We start from the raw sequence: 18,879 nt of genomic DNA, 5'->3' as shown, positions 1-18,879 counted from the left end.
GCAGACTAAGGCCTCCATTTCTCTGTATCAAATTTGCCTGCTAAGTGGGAGGCCAGTACTGAAGCCAGGTAACCTCAGACCCCCTTTTCCTTGCATTTCCTCCCTTGTACCTGCAGTGTCCCCCAAGCTTCCACCATATCAAATGGATCTCGTATTATCCATAGCCAGGACTGGGCCTCTGACTGCAGGCTGACACCCTCACCCCAGTGCACTACTCCCAGCTTGTCTTGTCTGCTCTAGACATTCAGGGGTTCTCAAGACATCCCCTTACTCCCAGAGAAGGCACCACTGATGAAGCAGGCCTGCCACTCTGTAGCTCCTGGAAGAAGGCGTCCATCCTGGGGTTTTCCCCAACACACAGCCACTCCCAGGTGCCCTCACCTTAGCTACCTATCTCACCACTCTCTGTACTGTCCATGACTCCCCACTGTGACTTACTCTGGAACTGTGTGTTAAAATAAACATTTCCTCAATGTGCTTTGTCAGGAGTCTTGTTACATAATGAGAGAAGTAACTAATACAGGAGGCACCACAGAGCCTTCTGTTATATCTTACAGCTAGCTACTCTTTTCTCATAACTGGTGATGGAGGGTGCCCAGAATCCACTTCTCTCTCATTGTAGTTGGTCATGGTGAGATACTGCAGAGAACTTCTCTGTTACTCTTTTGTCTCAACTGTCATGGGAAGGGTCATCCTAGAAGACAGGAGTGCTGAGAGCAATGTGGATTGTGGAGGCCCAGACCAACTCGGCTAGAGACCATCCTTGTGATATTTTGGCAAAAAAAAAAAAAAAAAAAAAAAAAAGTGGTTTTCTACCCATGCCCTAAGAACTTGCCTTAGGCTCAATTTAAAATAATGTAAAGGACAATTCCCTTATCAGAGGAAATTTCAAAGCAGCCTAATATTGACTCTGTCATGTGGTTAGTAATCACTCTTTTTTGTTTGTTTGGTTTTGGGTTTTTTGTTGTTGTTTTGTTTTGTTTTTTGAGACAGGGTTTCTTTGTGTAGTTCTGGTTGTCCTGGAACTCACTCTGTTGACCAGGCTGGCCTTGAACCCACAGAGATCTGCCTGCCTCTGCCTCTGGAGTGCTGGGATTAAAGGCGTGCACCACTACTGGCCAGCAGTAATCACTCTTTTTTTTTTTTTCCGAGACAGTTTCTCTGTGTAGTTTTGTGCCTTTCCTGGAACTCAATTGGTAGCCAAGGCTGGCCTGGAACTCACAGAGATCCGCCTGCCTCTGTCTCCCGAGTGCTGCGATTAAAGGCGTGCGCACCACCGCCCGGTGTCCAAATGGACAGCTTGGAGAGTGAAAGAATACCCGGAGATTTGATGTTGGAGACACGGCTTGTGCTGAAAGGAATAAAGACATAAAGGAGCGAGCTGATCGTCAGCAGAAAGAAAGGGAGGAAGGAGTACCCTGAGGAAAGACCCCCCACCACAGCTGAGCTTCCAACGCCTGGGAGTTCAGGCCTGAGGAACTTCCTCCTCCTGAAAAGCAACAACAGGCAAAAGCTGCTGCAAAAGCAATTGGAAGGTGGACTCCACCCCAAGCCAGCTGCTGAGCCGACAGCGTCACCCGCTTCCGGCTCCAGAGTCCGGGAGGATGCAGGAGTAAGTAGGCTGTGGAATCTTCCCCTACTATTTCAGAGAGCCTCTGAAGCCAAGTGTGTGTCAGGGAGTCTGCGTGGAAGCCCCGAGAGGCCCTTCCGTGAGGCTGTGGAAGTGCAGTTTGAGTTGCCCTGGAGACCCCAGGATGTTGACCATGTCGGAGACATCTGCCAGGGAGAGCTCCTCGCAGCGAGTGGAACCAGCCCGAGAGAAAAACGTGTGTTGCAGGCAGCGAGGCTGTGAGATGGAGCCATCTAAGCCCTTGGGCACCAGACACTTACCGTCAGAAGGTAATGTTTATCCTCAGTCACTGTCAACCGCTGCGACTACCCACGGTCCTGCACAAGGCTGGGCCCATTAATTTTCTATCATGGGTGTGGGAGCGGCTGTAAGGTCCCACTCCAGCTCCTCCTCAAGGATTCTGTAGGTACTTAGCAGTTGTTGAGAGAGTTGTCTTCAATGGTATAGCCGCCCATAAGCCACCTACACTCCTGAAAATTACTCTGCCCATGCTGCTGTAAGTAGCCCCAATTAAACTCAATAATCCACCAAGCTACTTGGGTGAAATTATTTGTATGTGTGGTTGTGTGTTGTTTGCTACTGATGTCCTATTTGGGGTGAGCGGATGTTTGCTCACATAGAACACGGTCATGGGGCCTAGGAAGCAGGGAGAGGGGAACAGTTACCACCGTGTTTCCTTGTATCTTTTATGTTTGTTTATTAATTTATTATATTATTATTATTATTATTATTATTACTATTATTATTATTATTTTGTTGCTGTTGTTTTGAGACAGGGTCTCTCTACATAGCCCTGTCTGCCCTGGAACTCACTCTGTAGACCAGGCTGGGCACTTACAGAGATCCACCTGCCTCTGCCTTCCAAGTGCTGGGATTAAAGGCCTGTACCACCTTGCCCAGCTTGTCTATTATATCTTAGAGTTAACCTATTATCATAGTTCATCATGAGGGGTACTGTAGTGAATCCCCTTATATCTTATAGCTAGTTGTTCTTTTATCGTGGTTGGTTAATGGGGTGTGTATCACAGAGGCTTCCCATCCATCTTATAGTTAATCTTTTACTATGGTTCAAAATGTGTGTGGGGTGTGTGGGTGTGTGCCACACAGCCTCCCTTACATCTTGCAGCTAGTTTCTCTCTTATCATTAGCTGGTGATGGCAGGTGTCATGGAGCCTTCCCGTATATCTCATAGTTATCATTCTTTAATCATAGTTGTTCCGGCAGGCGATTGAAGGTTATGTCTCACACAAGCACTCCCTCTACTGGTGGCCAGGCGCTACTGACTATGTCACCTGGCTTCTCTGTGACTGCCAGCCTCAAGAGGCAGTCTGTCCCCCAGACCTTGAAAAAGTGGCTCAGTCATAAAGTCACCCAAACAAAAAGCTCAGAAAGAGAAACTCTGTATTAACGGGGCCGGAGGTGAGTGTTGAACTCATATTGAGTCTCACCAAAACTCAGAACCTAATTCACAGACCATAGCGTGCTCATAGGGTAATGCTCCCAAAGTAAAAGACATCGAAATTTGTAAAGACACTGTAAGAAGTCTGTCCTGTTTTTGAGGGTTTTTTGGTTTGTTTGGGGTTTTTTGTTTTGTTTGTTTGTTTTTTTTTTTTTTTTGTTTTTCAAGACAGGGTTTCTCTGTGTAGCTTTACGCCTTTCCTGGATCTCCGCTGGGTAGCCCAGGCTGGCCTCGAACTCACCGAGATCCGCCTGGCTCTGCCTCCCAAGTGCTGGGATTAAAGGCGTGCGCCACCACCGCCCGGCTTTTGAGGGTTTTTTGTTTGTTAGTTTGTTTTGTTTTTTTCATGGTCACTGACAATAATCTAAATTTGAAATAGTTTAAAACAAAACACTTCGAGGTATTGCTGAGTTTCAGTGTGTCTCAACCACAGAGAGATTCTTTAAAGTCACCCAATTTTGTTTGCCTGTTTGTTTGAAATAAAGTCTCTTGTAACTCAAGCTGGACCCAAACTCATGGATTCTCCTGGCTCTACATTCCCAGTACTGGGATGTGCAGCCTTCTGTTGTAACACACAGCTCTAAAAGTTAGAAATAATCTCCACGTCAAACAAAGGAACACACACCAACAGCAAAAATATCTTGGCAAGGCAAATTCTTTTTTTTACAAAATGAGTGTGTCAGGACCCAAACCAGGGTAGCAACACACAGGAGCCAATGTGGTTCTTTTTGTTTGTTTGTTTTTTGTTTTTGTTTTGTTTTGTTTGTTTGAGACAGGGTTTCTCTGTAGCTTTGGAGCCTGTCCTGGACTAGCTCCGTAGACCAGGCTGGCCTCGAACTCACAGAGATCCACCTGCCTCTGCCTCCCGAGTGCTGGGATTACAGGCGTGCGCCGCCGCTGCCACCACCAGGCTTTCCAACGTGGTTCTTTTTATCCCTGATGTAGGTAGAGATTGTATGTCGTCCAATTGGTGGGAACTCCAGTCCACAATCTGATACAACTAGCTAATCAGTACAGGAGAGGGAAAGATTCAGGAGATACAAGCCTTACTGAAATGAATGATAAATGGCGCTGGCTACCACGTGGAAAGGTCATGGTCACGACAGAACCTAGTATCAGTTTCAGAGTTTTATTAAGAGGAAGAGGGGTGGGAGGGAGAAGAACCAGGCCTGTGAAAGGAGCATGTGCAGAGAGAGGGTGGAGTCTGAGTCACTGCTCTTTAAGGCCCAAGTGGGCCTGCAGAGCTACACCACGCATGTGCTGACTGCGTGACCACGGGTGCACAATGATGACGTCAGATGCGAGACCTTTGCTTAACTCCTGAACTGCGCATGTGCAATCGTGCAGCTGGCGTGAGGGCAGAATTCTAACACTTACCAGGCTATAGTTGCAGAACTTGGAAGGCTGAGGTAGAGGACCACGAATTTGAGACATAGCTAGACGTTATCCAAAAAAAGGGCGGTATTAACTTACGTTTCTGTCACGTACAGTAGTGTCGGGTAGCTGGGGTGGCCTCTTTCCCAAAGCTGTGGACACTTCGCTTCTCTCTCCTGGGACCTGATGCTCACAGAGAGTGTATACAGCAAAAGGCAGGGGTGGCCATGTGCCCTGGCTCCTCCTTCCTGAATCCCTGGCTCTACACTGGAAATCTGGTACTCTGGGGTTCAGCTAGAGCAAATTATACACTACACATAGCCTTTCACGTGGGCCAGGGATTCAGAGAGGGACCTCAGTGATACTAGAACCAGGGTTTGGCATTGCCCTATGGGTGTACATGCTAGATAGTTTTATGTCAACTTGATACAAGCTAAAGCCATTTGAGAGGAGGGGGCCTCAATTAAGATAATGCCTCCATAAGATCTGGCTATAGGCAGCCTGGAGGTGGTAGTACATGCTTTTAAACCCAGCACTTGGGAGGCAGAGGCAGGCGGATCTCTGTGAGTTCAAGGTCAGCATAGTCTACAAAGTGAGTTCCAGGACTTCCAGGGTAACACAGAGAAATCCTGTCTCGAAAAACCAAAATAGATAGATAGATAGATAGAAATCGGACTGTAGGGAAGCCTGTAGGCTGTAGGGAATTTTCTTAATTAATGAGTGATGGAGAGGGCCTAGTCCATTATGGGTGGTGCCATCCCTGGGCTGGTGGTCCTGGGGTTTGTAAGAAAGTTGGAGAGATGACTCAGTGGTTAAGAGCACTGGTTGCTCTTTCAGAGATCCTGAGTTCAACTCCCAGAAACCACATGGTGGCGCACAACCATCTCTAATGGGATCTGATGCCCCAAAAGACAGAGCACTCATACACGTAAGTAAATAAATCTTTAAAAAAAGAAAGAAAGAAAGCCATGAGGAGCAAGCCAATAAGTAGCACCCTCCCCACCATGGCCTCTGCATCAGTTCCTGCCTCCAGGTTCCTGCCCTGTTTGAGTTCCTGTCCTGACCTCCTTTGGTAGTGAACAGCAATGTGGAAGTGTAAGCCAAATAAATTCTTTTCTTCCCAACTTGCTTTTTGGTCATAGGGTCTCATCACAGCAATTGAAACCCTGACTAAGGCAGTATGTCTGTTCATTATTATGATTTTTTTTAACCTTGATAGAGCAATGTAGAGAGCTAATAGATGACCTAATAGGAGAATAAAATCCTATTAGTGCCGGGCAGTGGTGGCACACGCCTATAATCCCAGCACTCGGGAGCCAGAGGCAGGTGGATCTCTGTGAGTTCAAGGCCAGTCTGGTGTACAGAGCTAGTCCAGGACAGGCTCCAAAGCTACAGAGAAACCCTGTCTCAAAAAACCAAACCAAACCAACCAACCAAACAAACAAAAATCCTATTAGTTTACACTAGTCTGTTAGATTATTCAAATCTGGGCATGCAGACACCTCCTTGTTTGTAACCCTCCACCACATCCATAGCTGTTAGCAGCTGAGTGAGAACAATGTAAAAAAGAAAATCTGGAATACAATTATTTAAAAAGGTACATTGTGGGCTGGAGAGATGGCTCAGCAGTTAAGAGCACTTGCTGCCCTTGCAGAGGACCTTGCTGCCCTTGCAGAGGACCTGAGTTGGGTTCCTAGAACCGGTGTTGGTCGGTAGGCTCACAGCCATCTATACCGCTAGGCCCTCTTCTGGCCTCTGCACGCACCTGCACATACACACACACACACACACACGCACGCACGCACGCACGCACGCACGCACGCACGCACATACATACTAAAAATAAAATATCTTTTAAAAATACGACAGCGGGGCATGGTGATATACGCCTTTAATTCCAGCTAACATGCTAGCCAGAGATACATGGTGAGACTCTCTCAAAACAACAAGAACAGCCAGGTGGTGGTGGTGCACACCTTTAATCCCAGCACTCAGGAGGCAGAGGCAGGCGGATCTCTGTGAGTTCCAGCCTGGGCTACCAAGTGAGTTCCAGGAAAGGCACAAAGCTACACAGGGAAACCCTGTCTCGAAAAAACAAAACAAAACAAACAAACAAAAAAACAAGAACAATCAAAAGAATCATTCCTGAGTGGGTGGGCCATGCTTTGACTGGGTAGTTCCTGCTCCATGCCCTACCCTGTGGGTCCCCTTCTATTATCAGACCCTCCCCACTGCAGAGGCCAAGGCCCTGGGGCAGAAAGCCAAGCCTAGCAAAACCAGGAAACAAAATAAGGAAATAAGATTGTATTGAATTTGGATTTCAGGCAAAGAAACAGAAGAAAGGAAAGGAGGAGGCGGAGGAGGCCTGAGGCCCCAAACACTGAACTCTAACAGCAGTGCTGAGCAGGCAGAGAGTCAGAGGTCTTTGTTGGAGGTGTAACTGTAAGATGGTGCTACCTCTTTGGAGGGCCCTCAAGATTAGCCTGCTGAAGCACCTCCCTCTACTGTTGGAGAGGGGGACTTTATGGGGGTCAATTAAAGTAAAAGTCATAGGATCATGGGATTAGTGCTCTCCTTTCTCCCCTCCCCACCCCTCCCCTGTCACCTCCCTTCCCCTCTCTCTCCCCTCCTTGGGAAGCACCTGTGGATCAGGCAGTCACACTGAGCCAAAAGGAAAGAACTGGCTTGAAACCCATTTCGAGAGTCCTTTGACATTGGAAAGCTAAAGCCCAGAACTGTGAGAAACAGTGTCTGTTGTTTAAGCTGCCCAGTGTGGGGTTTGACAGGCAGATCATCACTAACTAAACACATTCTTACCATATGGCCCAGCAAGCTCAGCCCTTGGTATCTGCCCAAATGAGCTGGAAATGTATGTCTACATTGAAAATGTATGCCCACACAAGAACCTGCACATGGATGTTTATAGCAGCTATGTCCACATTTGCCAAGAGGAGAAACAACCAAGATGTCCACTAGAAAGAGCATAAGTTAAAAACAACAACAACCAAAAGCTGGTACATCCAGACAATGGGGATTATTCAGTGCTAACGAGAGATGAGCCAGCATGCTGGGAGGGGACATAAGGAAGCTGACACACACATCTGCACACTGATCGCCGTGTGAATGAAGTGCTTCCAAAAGGCTGTATACCAGGTGATTCCAACAGCAGAATGTTCTGAAAAATATGAAATCACAAAGATAGTAACAAGATCAGTGGTCATCTGATCAGTACACAACCTACATGTGAACATGCAATGTCCTACGATTCCTCAGAAGTATTTATGATTTCTGTCTTTCAAGTGAGAATAGAAGTATATATGTTTTAAAAGATGAGCGGTCACCAGAGGTTAGAGGGAGGGAGGAACAGGCAGAGACTTGCACAGTAGTAGAATTGCTCCGTGGACTACTGCAATGATGGATACCTGTCACTCTGCACCCTCAGAATGCACTGCAGGAAAGAACTCTAAAGATAACCCGTGATTATGTTTAACAGTTACAGATTGTTCCTAAATTCTTTCCCAATGGGAAACATAAACAACATCATCCTTTCTCCTAAGGTGCCAATGACAATCTGAGGCAAGATCCCATCAGAGCTCACTTTGGAGACCCAATGAGTTTGATTGGGCTTCTTACAGAGCATAGGTGAGGGGTGATTTACACAACAGGTCACACCTGGAAAGCCTTTACTCAGCAGGAATGAGGGCTTCCCTACAGCTGCATAGATGAAGCCCCCTTCTCCTAGGGTTTCCTCAGCCTAAGTACTCTAGCCCCTCCCTGAGGCCATGTGCAATTAAATGAATCAAGAGTTACATACCACAGGTGGTAGGGAGTGGCTGGGTACTCAGGTAAGGAGTTGGTGACCCTTCCCATACCTCCATGAGGAGATGTAAACAGTCAACAAGCCCAGTTGAGATAGCCTTCTGCAAGGGGGCACAGCTGAACTCCCAGAGTGGTGGTCACTTGGTTTGGAAGACAGTTACTCACAACATATATAAACATTTAATACAGCTCTTTCCTCCAGTTTTGACATGATCGAGGCACCACACTGAAGCAGAACAAACAGCTGTGATGACTGGTAGGCGGCCCACAAGAGATCAGGCCGAATAACAGTCTCTCTTAGGAGGCAGGGCTCACAAGGCCACTCCTTCCCAGAATTTCAGTGGTTACATATAATAAGGAAATAACTGGCTGATTGATTTTTGGGTCTTTTTTCTGTGTATTTTCTAAGAGTTGTAGATTTGGGGGTAGGGGTGGGAATGACACAGAGGCCTTTGTACTTACATACATACAGGAGGACAGTGGTTCTCAACCTGTGGATGGCAACCCCTTTGGGAGGGGGTTGCCTAGCAGATATCCTATATATCAGATATTTACATTACAATTCATAACAGTAGCAAAATTACAGTTATAAAGTAGCAACGAAATAATTCTACGGTTGTGGGCATTAGGAAGGTTGAGAACCAATGTATTAGGGGAACCTGGAATGTTAAGCACACAGGGTTGTTCCTTCAAGGGAAGGAATGCAAAACCTGTTCTCCACCCAGAAGGCTAGAGCTGACATGCTTTCTAGCCTGGTGACCTTTGAGCAGATCTGTGTGGCTGGAGACTCTCCCGCACCAGACCCTCCCCAGCTCCCCCAGACCCTTCTCATCAGCTTGTTTTTCTCAATCAGTATAGGGAACTTGTCTATATGGAAGGTGCCGCCTGTACTTTACAAAGAGTTTCAAGGCAGCCATATCTGTATTTAGCTTACTTTGTTCCCCAAAGAGATTTCAGTATGCATTGTTATGCAGGTGGGATTGAATTAATTAGTCATCACAAGACTAGTTTTCACCAGATTGTGCTGTTTAAACATGCCCAAAATAAACTCCTGAAGTTTGACCCGATGCTGGCTCCTGAGTTGTGTTGTGCTGGATGGCCTTCTTGCCTCCTGCAGCTTGTCACTTTGTCACCATGAAGGTCACAAAGACCCCGCCAGTGTGTATGTACAGTGTGTACATGTCTGTGCAGGATGTACACACCCATATGTGAACAGATGGAAGTCAGTGTCTTCCTCTATAACTCTCCACCTTACTTTCTGAGATAAGGTTTCCCACTGAACCTGGGGCTCCCCATTTCTGCTAGACTGACTGGGCAGCAAACTCCTGGACTCTGCATGTCTTTGTCTCTCCCAGCAATGGGGTTACAGACCCACACCACGTCAGGCTTTTAAAAAAATGTATTTATTTTATTGTATGTGTCTGTATGTCCACCATGAGCTTGCAGGAGCCCACAGAGGTCAGAAGAGGCATTGGATCCCCTCAAATTGGAGTTCCAGACAGTTGTGAGCAGCCATGTGGATGCTGGGAACTGATCTGGGGTCCCCTGTAAGAGCAGCCAGTGCTCTTAACTGTTGAGTCATCTCTCCAGCACCTGGGCCTTTACACAGGTGCTTGAGATCCACATTCATGTGCTCACACTTGAGCAGCAAGCACATGTCAATCATTTTTCCAGTTCTTAGAGTTTGTCGTGGTTGGACATTTGGTTTAGATTGGTTATGTTACACATAGCCAGTTATGTGCCATGAGGAACGAGTGAGAGACAACACTTACAGGTTTCAAAGATTTTAATAATTCACCACATAAGCAAGTTATTTATCAGTCAGGGCTACAGGACAAGGACTCAGGAGCCTTGTTTCTCCTGATGGCTTCGGACAGGGGCAGAAGCGGAGTTTATAAGCACAAAAATCATAAACAGTTGTTGCCAAATCACAGTTACAATTTTCACCAATCAGAAGTTAAAGATTAGGGACTCTCCTTGGGTTTCCCACCATTGTCGATCATTACAGGGCAAGACTTTCAGTCCAACCAAGCACATTCATTTGTTCCTTCTGTCGTCAGGAACGGCCATCACCAGCACGTTAAAGCTGACGCTGTTGGGGTTGAAGGTGAATTGAACACTGATGAACCTCCAATGGTGTTCAAGGCCAGGCTTTTTGCACTGACTGGAGTCCAGACAGACAGACAGAAAGGTGCTGTGAAAGGAGGGACACTGAAGGATGGTGACTGGGGAAACATCAAAATGAAAAATGGAATGACTGTACTGTGATGGGGTCAGCAGACGCTCTTCCAGAAGAACCCTGAGCGAAACTGTCTTCGTAGAAGATGTGACAGAAGAACGGTTAGCAACTGCTGTGGAGTTACCGTGTGGGATGACAAACCTTGGTAACACTTGTTACCTGACTGCTACAGTTTAGGGTGTTCCTTCTGTGCCTGAACTCAAAGATGCCCTTAAAAGGTATGCAGGCCAGGCAGTGGTGGCACACGCCTTTAATCCCAGCACTCGGGAGGCAGAGGCAGGCGGATCTCTGTGAGTTCAAGGCCAGCCTGGGCTACCAAGGGAGTTCCAGGAAAGGTGCAAAGCTACACAGAGAAACCCTGTCTCGAAAAAAAAACCAAAAAACAAAAAACAAAAAACAAAAAAAAGTATGCAGGTGCCTTGGGAGCTTCAGGGGAAAAGGCTTCAGCACATACATTACTGCAGCCCTTGGAGATTTGTTTGATTTTATGGATAAAACTTCTTCTAGCATACCAGCTATTATTCTCCTGCAGTTCTTGCACTTGGCTTTCCCACAGTTTGCAGAGAAGGGTGAACAAGGACAGTGTCTTCAACAGGATGCTAACGAGTGCTGGATACAAATGATGGAGTACTGCAGCAGAAACTAGAAGCCATTATGTTAAAGTGAATAATTAACAAATTGAATAGCTGTTGCCATTCCTTAATTTGCAAAGCATGAAATGTACAGAATCAGAAGAAGAAGAGGTCACCAAAGAAGAGGAAAATCAACTTCAACTTAGTTGTTTCATCAACCAGGAAGTTCAATATCTTTTCACAGGGCTTAAATTGCAACTTTAGGAAGAAATTAATAAACAGTCTCCAACATTGCAGAGAAATGTTTTGTACATCAAATCTTCTAAGATCAGCCGGCCGCCTGCTTACTTAACTATTCTGATGGTTCGATTTTTTTTTTTTTTTATAAAGAGAAAGAACCTGTGAACGCCAAAGTTCTTAAAGATGTTAAATTTCCTCTTGTGTTAGATGTGTATGAACTCTGCACACCAGAACTTCAAGAGAAAATGGTCTCTTTCCAGTCAAAATTCAAGGATCTAGAAGATTAAAAAAAGCAAATCAGCAACCAAATGCATATGACAAGAAGAATAGTCCCTCAAAAGAGGTTAAGTATGAACCCTTTTCGTTTGCTGATGATATTGGCTCTAGTAATTGTGGATACTCTGACTCACAAGCAGTTCTAACTCACCAGATCAGTTCTTCAGGTCATTACGTATCATGGGTGAAAGGAAACAAGATGTATGGGTCAAGTTTGACAACGATAGGGTCAGCATTGTAACACTAGAAGATGTCCTGCGGCTGTCTGGTGGTGGAGACTGGCATGTTGCCTATGCTCTACTTCATGGGCCTCGAAGAGTTGAAATAACAAAAGAAGAAAGCGAACAATAATCTTCAAATTAGCTATTTATGCCTAGGTGGGAAATGAAAAAAAATTTTTTGTTTATCATTTTTATAGTCTTGAGCTCTAAAGGGAACAAAGAAGAACAGAGCCAGGCCACTTGTACACCACCAACCTTAAGACTACAGGAAATTATGTTTGGGTGCTACCCTGTGTAAAGGTAGCTGGAAGACACTCTTGAAAAGCTTATTTCTTGCATTAATTCTTACAAATTCTTAGCTTAAGTCCATTTTTTCCCCTTGCCCTTCCAGCTCAAGATTTAGCAACGACATTTATTGCACATCTATTTGTTGTTCTTGCATGGTTAGTATCACCGTTCAGTAGCTGCCCATCCTTTGCCTTATCCAACCAATATTTTTCTAGGAAGGTGGAAAAGGAAGTGTTGCTCTCTCATAATGTAACTCAGTGCTGCTGTCCACAGCCCATCAACTGGGTGCAATCAAGTATTTGTCTAGACTGTTGCTGGCCTTTCATGACTTTATAGTAAATTGTGATCAATCAAAATACATTTGATTATACACTGATTGTTGTGTCTCTTATGTACTACGGTTTATATATTTAACTTTGCATTGGTTTTGTAGTAATCATATATGTCAACAAGCTCTGATTGCTTATTTTTAGAAGGTGAGGATATTTAATAATAAATAAAAAAGAAAAGAGGGATTAACAACTTTTGACCTCCTGTCTTTAGTGTTAGTTTGGCTGAAGAGTCAGATGAATTCAATACTATACAATTTCTGCAGATTGTTAACAATCTTAAGCTGTTAAGATTCCATTTAAAATATAAGGTGTCAGCTTGGGCAATGTTATTTCAAAAGGAATGCAAAGTTGTCAAAGTGATAGATTTCTTTGGACAGTGAATTCTCTGATCAGTTCCATTCCCTTACTCATTTGTTGTTTCTGTTTTCTTTCCCAAAGTCTGTATGTCAATCTCAAAATTTAGTATTAGTGATTTTTAAAATTAAGGTATACATTACCAAGAGTATTTGAATAAGATCAGTTTATTAATCTATTTGGATTAGTCAGTTACTCATAAGTCTTTAGATTGGTCAGATACCTTGATTGTTAGGGAAAAGATGAAGGATTGGATATTACCTAGTTGGTCTGATTTTGAGTTGGGTATTGGTTAATAAAGTTGGGGAATATCATGACATCTTTTTTTTGTTTTGTTTTGTTTCGTTTTCGAGACAGGGTTTCTCTGTAGCTTTGCACCTTTCTGGAACTCGCTTTGTAGACCAGGCTGGCCTTGAACTCACAGAGATCCACCTACCTCTGCCTCCTGAGTGCTGGGATTACAGGTGTGCGCCACCACCGCCCAGCTATCATGACATCTTAGACCATGTTTTAATGCTCTATGAAGTATGTTGCTACCTAAGATTCATATAGAAGAATAAATTTGTCAACACTGTGGGATAAGTCAGTATTTCAGGGATACTCCTGTAATAGTTTGCTCATTTAAATGATGTTAGCAGTTGAGACTCTACACCTCGGGGGAGTGAAACATGGAATGAGGAGGATTAGTAGCACTCTGTGGGCTGTAATGTTTTAGGTCATGACCCCTGGGATGTGGTCCTTCACGCACTCTCATTTGCTAGAACAGTTGTAGAAGGAATTAATTAGCACCTGAGTTTTCTTACCAAGTGAAGTGGGTTTAGAACAACTGTGCAAAAAACCATGTTAACAAATTTAAAACTGTGTCATTGCAAAAAGCTCTGTTACAGTTTATTTGCTCTATGAAGGCGTTCCGTAAAGTAGACATTGAGTTTCTACCAGCGCTGTCTAAATAAGGAGAACTTAGGTTTTAGAATGCAGCCTTGAATGTAAGGGAGATGAGACGAAACAATCCCCTCCCTTCTGATTCCTGAGTGTGCCTTTGTTTGCTGAATGCGCGCAGAGGCCCTCTGGAGGCTAGAGCTGTGCATGGTCATTCCCTGGCTAGTGGAGTGAGGTCCAAACAAGAGCACTTCCGGTGGTGTGTGCCCAGTAGCCCTTCCACAGCAACCTGACCTTAGCATCCTATAGATGCTGTAAGGGTAGATGACAGTCTTGCCTTTAGCCAGGGCTGTACATGCTCTGCCACCCTTGGGTGTTTTCACATACATTTCATTTGAACTAACAGGAGTCCCTGGGTGTTTAAGGACTTGAGGGGTCAAGTGATTTTTGTAAAGTTAATGGAGTAGTTGGGTCTTAGACTCCACCTCATTTAAAGTGACAGGCTGGCAGACATTTTCTGGGATGGCCAAACAGTGCGCAGTTGAGGCTCTGCAGGCCGACAGTTGGCCGTCTGAACTTATGCTATTGTAGTGTGAGAACACCTGACCCAACAGATTAGTGTTTGCCCAGCCCCTGCTTTATAGCTTGAGAGTGAGAACAGTCCTAAGGTTTCAGAAGTGTCATCCTGGGATTTCAGAACAAATTTGATAATGAACAGCATGCAGGAAACTAATTTGGGACAGGAATGTAACATACTCAAATAGTGCTTATTTAACTTCATTATAAAAATACTTACAAAAAGATTTTTTAAAAAGGTGGAGAGCTGTTATGGGATATTATTTTAACTGTGCAAAGGTGTGTTGCATTTGTTTAACGATGTAAGGATGTGTGTTTAATTATTTAAGGATGTGTTGCTTTTGGTTCACCTTGCTGCCTAAGGCACCTGATTGGTCTACTAAAAAGCTGAAAGGCGAATAATTAGGCAGAGAAAGGATAGGCAGGGCTGGCAGGCAGAGAGAATAAATAGGAGGAGAAATCTAGGCTTGAGAGGAGAGGATGAGCGGATGAGCCCACCCTGTGCCCTCCCCGGTAAGAAGCCAGGCAGCTGTCAGCCCCAGCCAGCAGGCACGAGAAACAATGGAAGTAGGATTCACAGAAGGAAAGAAAAGTCAAAAGCCCCGAGGCAAAAGGTAGATAAAGAAAAACCAGGTTAGTTTAAGCTAAAAGAACTAGCCAGAAACAAGCCTGAGTCTCACGTCCTGATTTGGGAGCTGGTTGGTGGCCAAAAGAAAAAGCCTGGTGCAGAGAGTGACTGAGGAAAACATCCACCTTGACCTCTGACTTCCACGTGCTTGCGCGCTCACGTGCGCGTGTGCACACACACATACACACACACACACACACACACACACATCATGCAAACAGAATTTATTAACCAATTTTAATGAAGTTATGTGACACCCTAAAATTTTAGGGTGAATGTTTGTGTATTTGTACGTGTGAGTGTACTCTGAGAAAAAGACAAGTGTAGAAGCCAGAGCCTCCTGTAGAGAGTGAGAACAGATGACTTTTTCTTTTTCCATGTTATTTCTTGTTTGTTTTTGAGACAGGGTCACTCTATATAGACTAGGCTGACACTGGCGAGTTCAGCCTGCCAAGTGCTGGGATTAAAGGTGTGCCATGACACTTGGCTCTCCAGTTCTCCCTCTCCGTCTGTCTATTGTGTGTGTGCGGGGGTTTGGGGGTGTCAGAAGACAACCCTGGAGTCCGTTTTCTCCTTCTACATATGGATCCTAGGGATGAAGCTTAGGCCATCAGGCTTGGCAGCAAGTGCCTTTCTTTTTTTTTTTTAAGAGCTGAGGATCTAACCCAGGGCCTTGTGCTGAGCTAAATCCCCAAACCCGCAAGTGCCTTTCTTCACCACACAATCTCACTGAGCCATCTCTCCAGCCTGGCTTCTTTTGCTAAATGCACCTCAATCCTAACACTTGGGAAGCAGAGGCAGGAGGATCTCTGATCTACAAAGCGAGTTCCAGGACAGACAGGGCTGTTACACAGGAAAAAAAACTGTTTCCAAAAACAAAAACAGTTCTGGGACTGGAACCCAAGGCTGTACAAACGTTAGGCAAGTTCCAGCACCCTGCTTTCCATTTGCTTTTTTCTTTCCGCCCAACCCTCCTTCTAATCAGTTCATCCCCCATTACGTCACCCTCATCAAGTACCGGTTTAAGTGAAAATTCCTTAAGTTCCTTTCACTGGGTAAAGAGCCCGGTCTCTTCACAGTCTCAGAACTAGGCTTGCTAGGGTACCCTGTACTTAATCCACAGCGGACTGTTCCACCCGGCAGGAGTGCGGTGGGAAGCCGCCTGCGCACGGGACCCCGGGTGGAGCGCTTTCTCAGCGACGAGCAAACATCACCATCGCCCTTCTGCCCTCTTGTGGCAGGCACCTAAGACACTCCAGACCTCCCTCCTGCCGCAGCTCCGGAGGCCCAGGCCACCAAGACGCAGGCACTTGGCCACCCAGGCCTGGTTTCCTCAGACGAAGAGACCAGAAAGTGTGTGTGGGGGGGGGGGTGGGGGGTGGGGTGCAGACAGCGTGTGTGTGTGTGTGTGTGTGTGTGTGTGTGTGTGTGTGTGTGTGTGTGTGTTTTCCTCCTACAGGCTCAGCCCTCAAGCTCCGCGGACTCAGCTCCTCAGCAGAATCAAGCCCCAGCTTCCCCCCCAGCACCCCCTCCCCCCAGCTCTCCAAACCCCGAACAGGTGGCCATCACTTCCAGTTTCTCTGCCCCCTAGGTCCCCAGTTCCCGCTGCCCAGCTCCCTAGCTCCCATCCCCGCAGCCTTTCAGCCCCGAAGCTCCCTAGCCCCTTTTCAGCACTCCCCCATCTCAGCACCCCCCGCCCCAGCCCATAGGGCGCGGTCCTGGGGGAAGTGGGCCGGGCATGGCCAGCTGAGGGCGCCTCTGTCTTGCGGTTCCTACAGCTCAGGAATTTTCCATCCCCGGAACTCCTAAATTGTTCTACCATTAGCTGATTTAAAACAAAATATGAATGGATCTATTAAAAAGAGGGGTTCTGATGGGACAAGTTCACTGAAGTAACAATACAAACAAGTTCTGCCAACCGAGAACGATGCCAAACGCTGAAGCGGCCAAGCGGCGGAGCCCAGGAAGCTTGCTCTCTTCCTAAGCGAGAAGGGCAAACATCAGAGGGCAGGTTTGGTTTGGTTTTGGGTGTCAAGCCTCTGCCACTGAACTGCACCCCAATCAAAGGTGGCAGTTTTCCAGGACTTAAATTCTAATTCAAATGCTCATAAAGATGAGCCATGGCTCCATGGTGAGACCCTGTTTCAAACAAAGTGAACGAAAAGAACTCATATAAAAGAAACGGAATTTCACAGAACATTACCCTTACTTTTACAATGGTTTCTTCTTCCTCCTTCTTCCTCCTCCTCTTCCTCCCCCTCCTCTCCTCCCCCTTCTACCCCTGCTCCTTCTCATTGAAGCAAGGGACTGAAGTTCCAATATTCCCTTCAAGGGTGTGCCCCCAATGACCTAACTTCCTTTTAATGGACCCATTTTTTTTTTTTTTTTTTTTTTTTTTTTTTTTGAGACAGGTTTTCTCTGTGTAGCTTTGTGCCTTTCCTGGATCTCACTCTGTAGACCAGGTTGGCCTCGAACTCATAGAGATCTACCTGCCTCTGCCTCCTGAGTGCTGGAATTAAAGGCTTGTGCCACCACCGCCCAGCAATGGGCCCATTTCTTGAAGGTTCTAAACCTCCCAATAGTACTATAGTCTGGAAACCTTCCACACGTGGGCTTTGGGGAGACATTCCAGGTCCAGAGTCTGAGGAAGTGAAACTAATTATACTTCCCTAGAATCCCTGCTGGCCATACTTGTTTAGAGTAACAGGAACCTCTAAAAGTCTCAAGAGAGCCAGGCAATGGCAGCAGACACTCATATTCACAGCAACTGTTCAGTAGAGGAGGGTGTGTGTGTGTCAGGATTTCATCCTGGGCCACATAGATATAGTGAGGCCAGCCTGGGGTAAACCTGTCTAATAACAAGCAAACAACAATAAAACACAACACAACAAACACACACACACACACACACACACACACACACACACCAAAAACCTCAAGACAATCAGCGGCTTCTGGAAAGAGATGCCACATTGGGAGGTGCACATCTGAGATGCAAGGCCGAAACACCCATGTGGGGACGGAGGCTCCCAGTTCACAGCTCCAGCCAAGCTGCCAGCTAACAATGCTTCTTGTCCATCCCACCTCAAAAGCAAAGGAATCCAATGAAACTTGTTTTCACACAAACAATGGACAGTTTTTGTTTTTGTTTTGTTTTGTTTTTTGAGACAGGGTTTCTCTGTGTAGCTTTGGTGCCTGTCCTGGATCTTACTCTGTAGACCAGGCTGGCTTTGAACTCACAGGAGATCCGCCTGGCTGGGATTAAAGGTGTGTGCCACCAACCACCTGGCCTCAAATATTTAGTTTTTAATGTAAGTATGTGCTAAATTTCTGGAATGCTCTTGCTCATTTAAAAAAAAAAAAACCCACAGAAAACGAACTTCACAGATTTCTAATCTAACTGGTGCTTGCTTTGTCTTGCTTCGCAGGCTTCAGCATTTCCTCTGGCTGCAGAGTATTCAGCCCAGGTGAACGGCAAAGGCCTGGACTGCTCCCCCCTCCCTCTTCCGCTAGGGGGCAGTCCCGAGTGTTCCAGGGCCTAGTTGACAGCAGGGACTAGACCCACTTCAGTGCTCAGCCTCGCCCCCTTCCTGCCTGGTTTCCCTTGGTCTTCACTGGCTTCCTAGGGCCTCTTCCCCCAAGAAACTCCTTGCGCCCAAATTCCGGTCCCAGGGTCTGTTTGAGAAGAACCCACTTTGAGAGGAGGAAGTGACCAGAAAAGCCGCAGTCACGGCTCAGGTTCACTGTGCCATTTCTAGGCGCATGTTCCGGGTGTGGTAACTCACTCCTTTCCAGCACCTTTTGCAGAATCATTAAGCCCACTTTCCATGAGAAGCAACTGAAGCAGAGCCCAAACGACTCAGCATGTGCAGGAGTCACAGCCAAGAGGGGGTAGGAGATAGGACAGGTCAGAGGTTCTGCTTCACCTCGGGCCATCATTCTCTGAACCATGCACCGCTTTGGAGCTATTATCAATGATGGGAAACATTCTA

General features: G+C 46.0%; 1 pseudogene; it reads left to right on the top strand.

The window, feature by feature from the left end:
* Positions 1-10,397: 10,397 nt before the first annotated feature.
* Positions 10,398-11,960, top strand: LOC118590259 (annotated as a pseudogene).
* The last annotated feature ends 6,919 nt before the right edge of the window (positions 11,961-18,879 follow it).

This window comes from Onychomys torridus, chromosome 8, assembly GCF_903995425.1.
Source record: "Onychomys torridus chromosome 8, mOncTor1.1, whole genome shotgun sequence".
NCBI lineage: Eukaryota > Metazoa > Chordata > Mammalia > Rodentia > Cricetidae > Onychomys > Onychomys torridus.
Note: the sequence above shows the minus strand (reverse complement) of the source record. Positions and strands in the feature narration are given on the sequence as shown.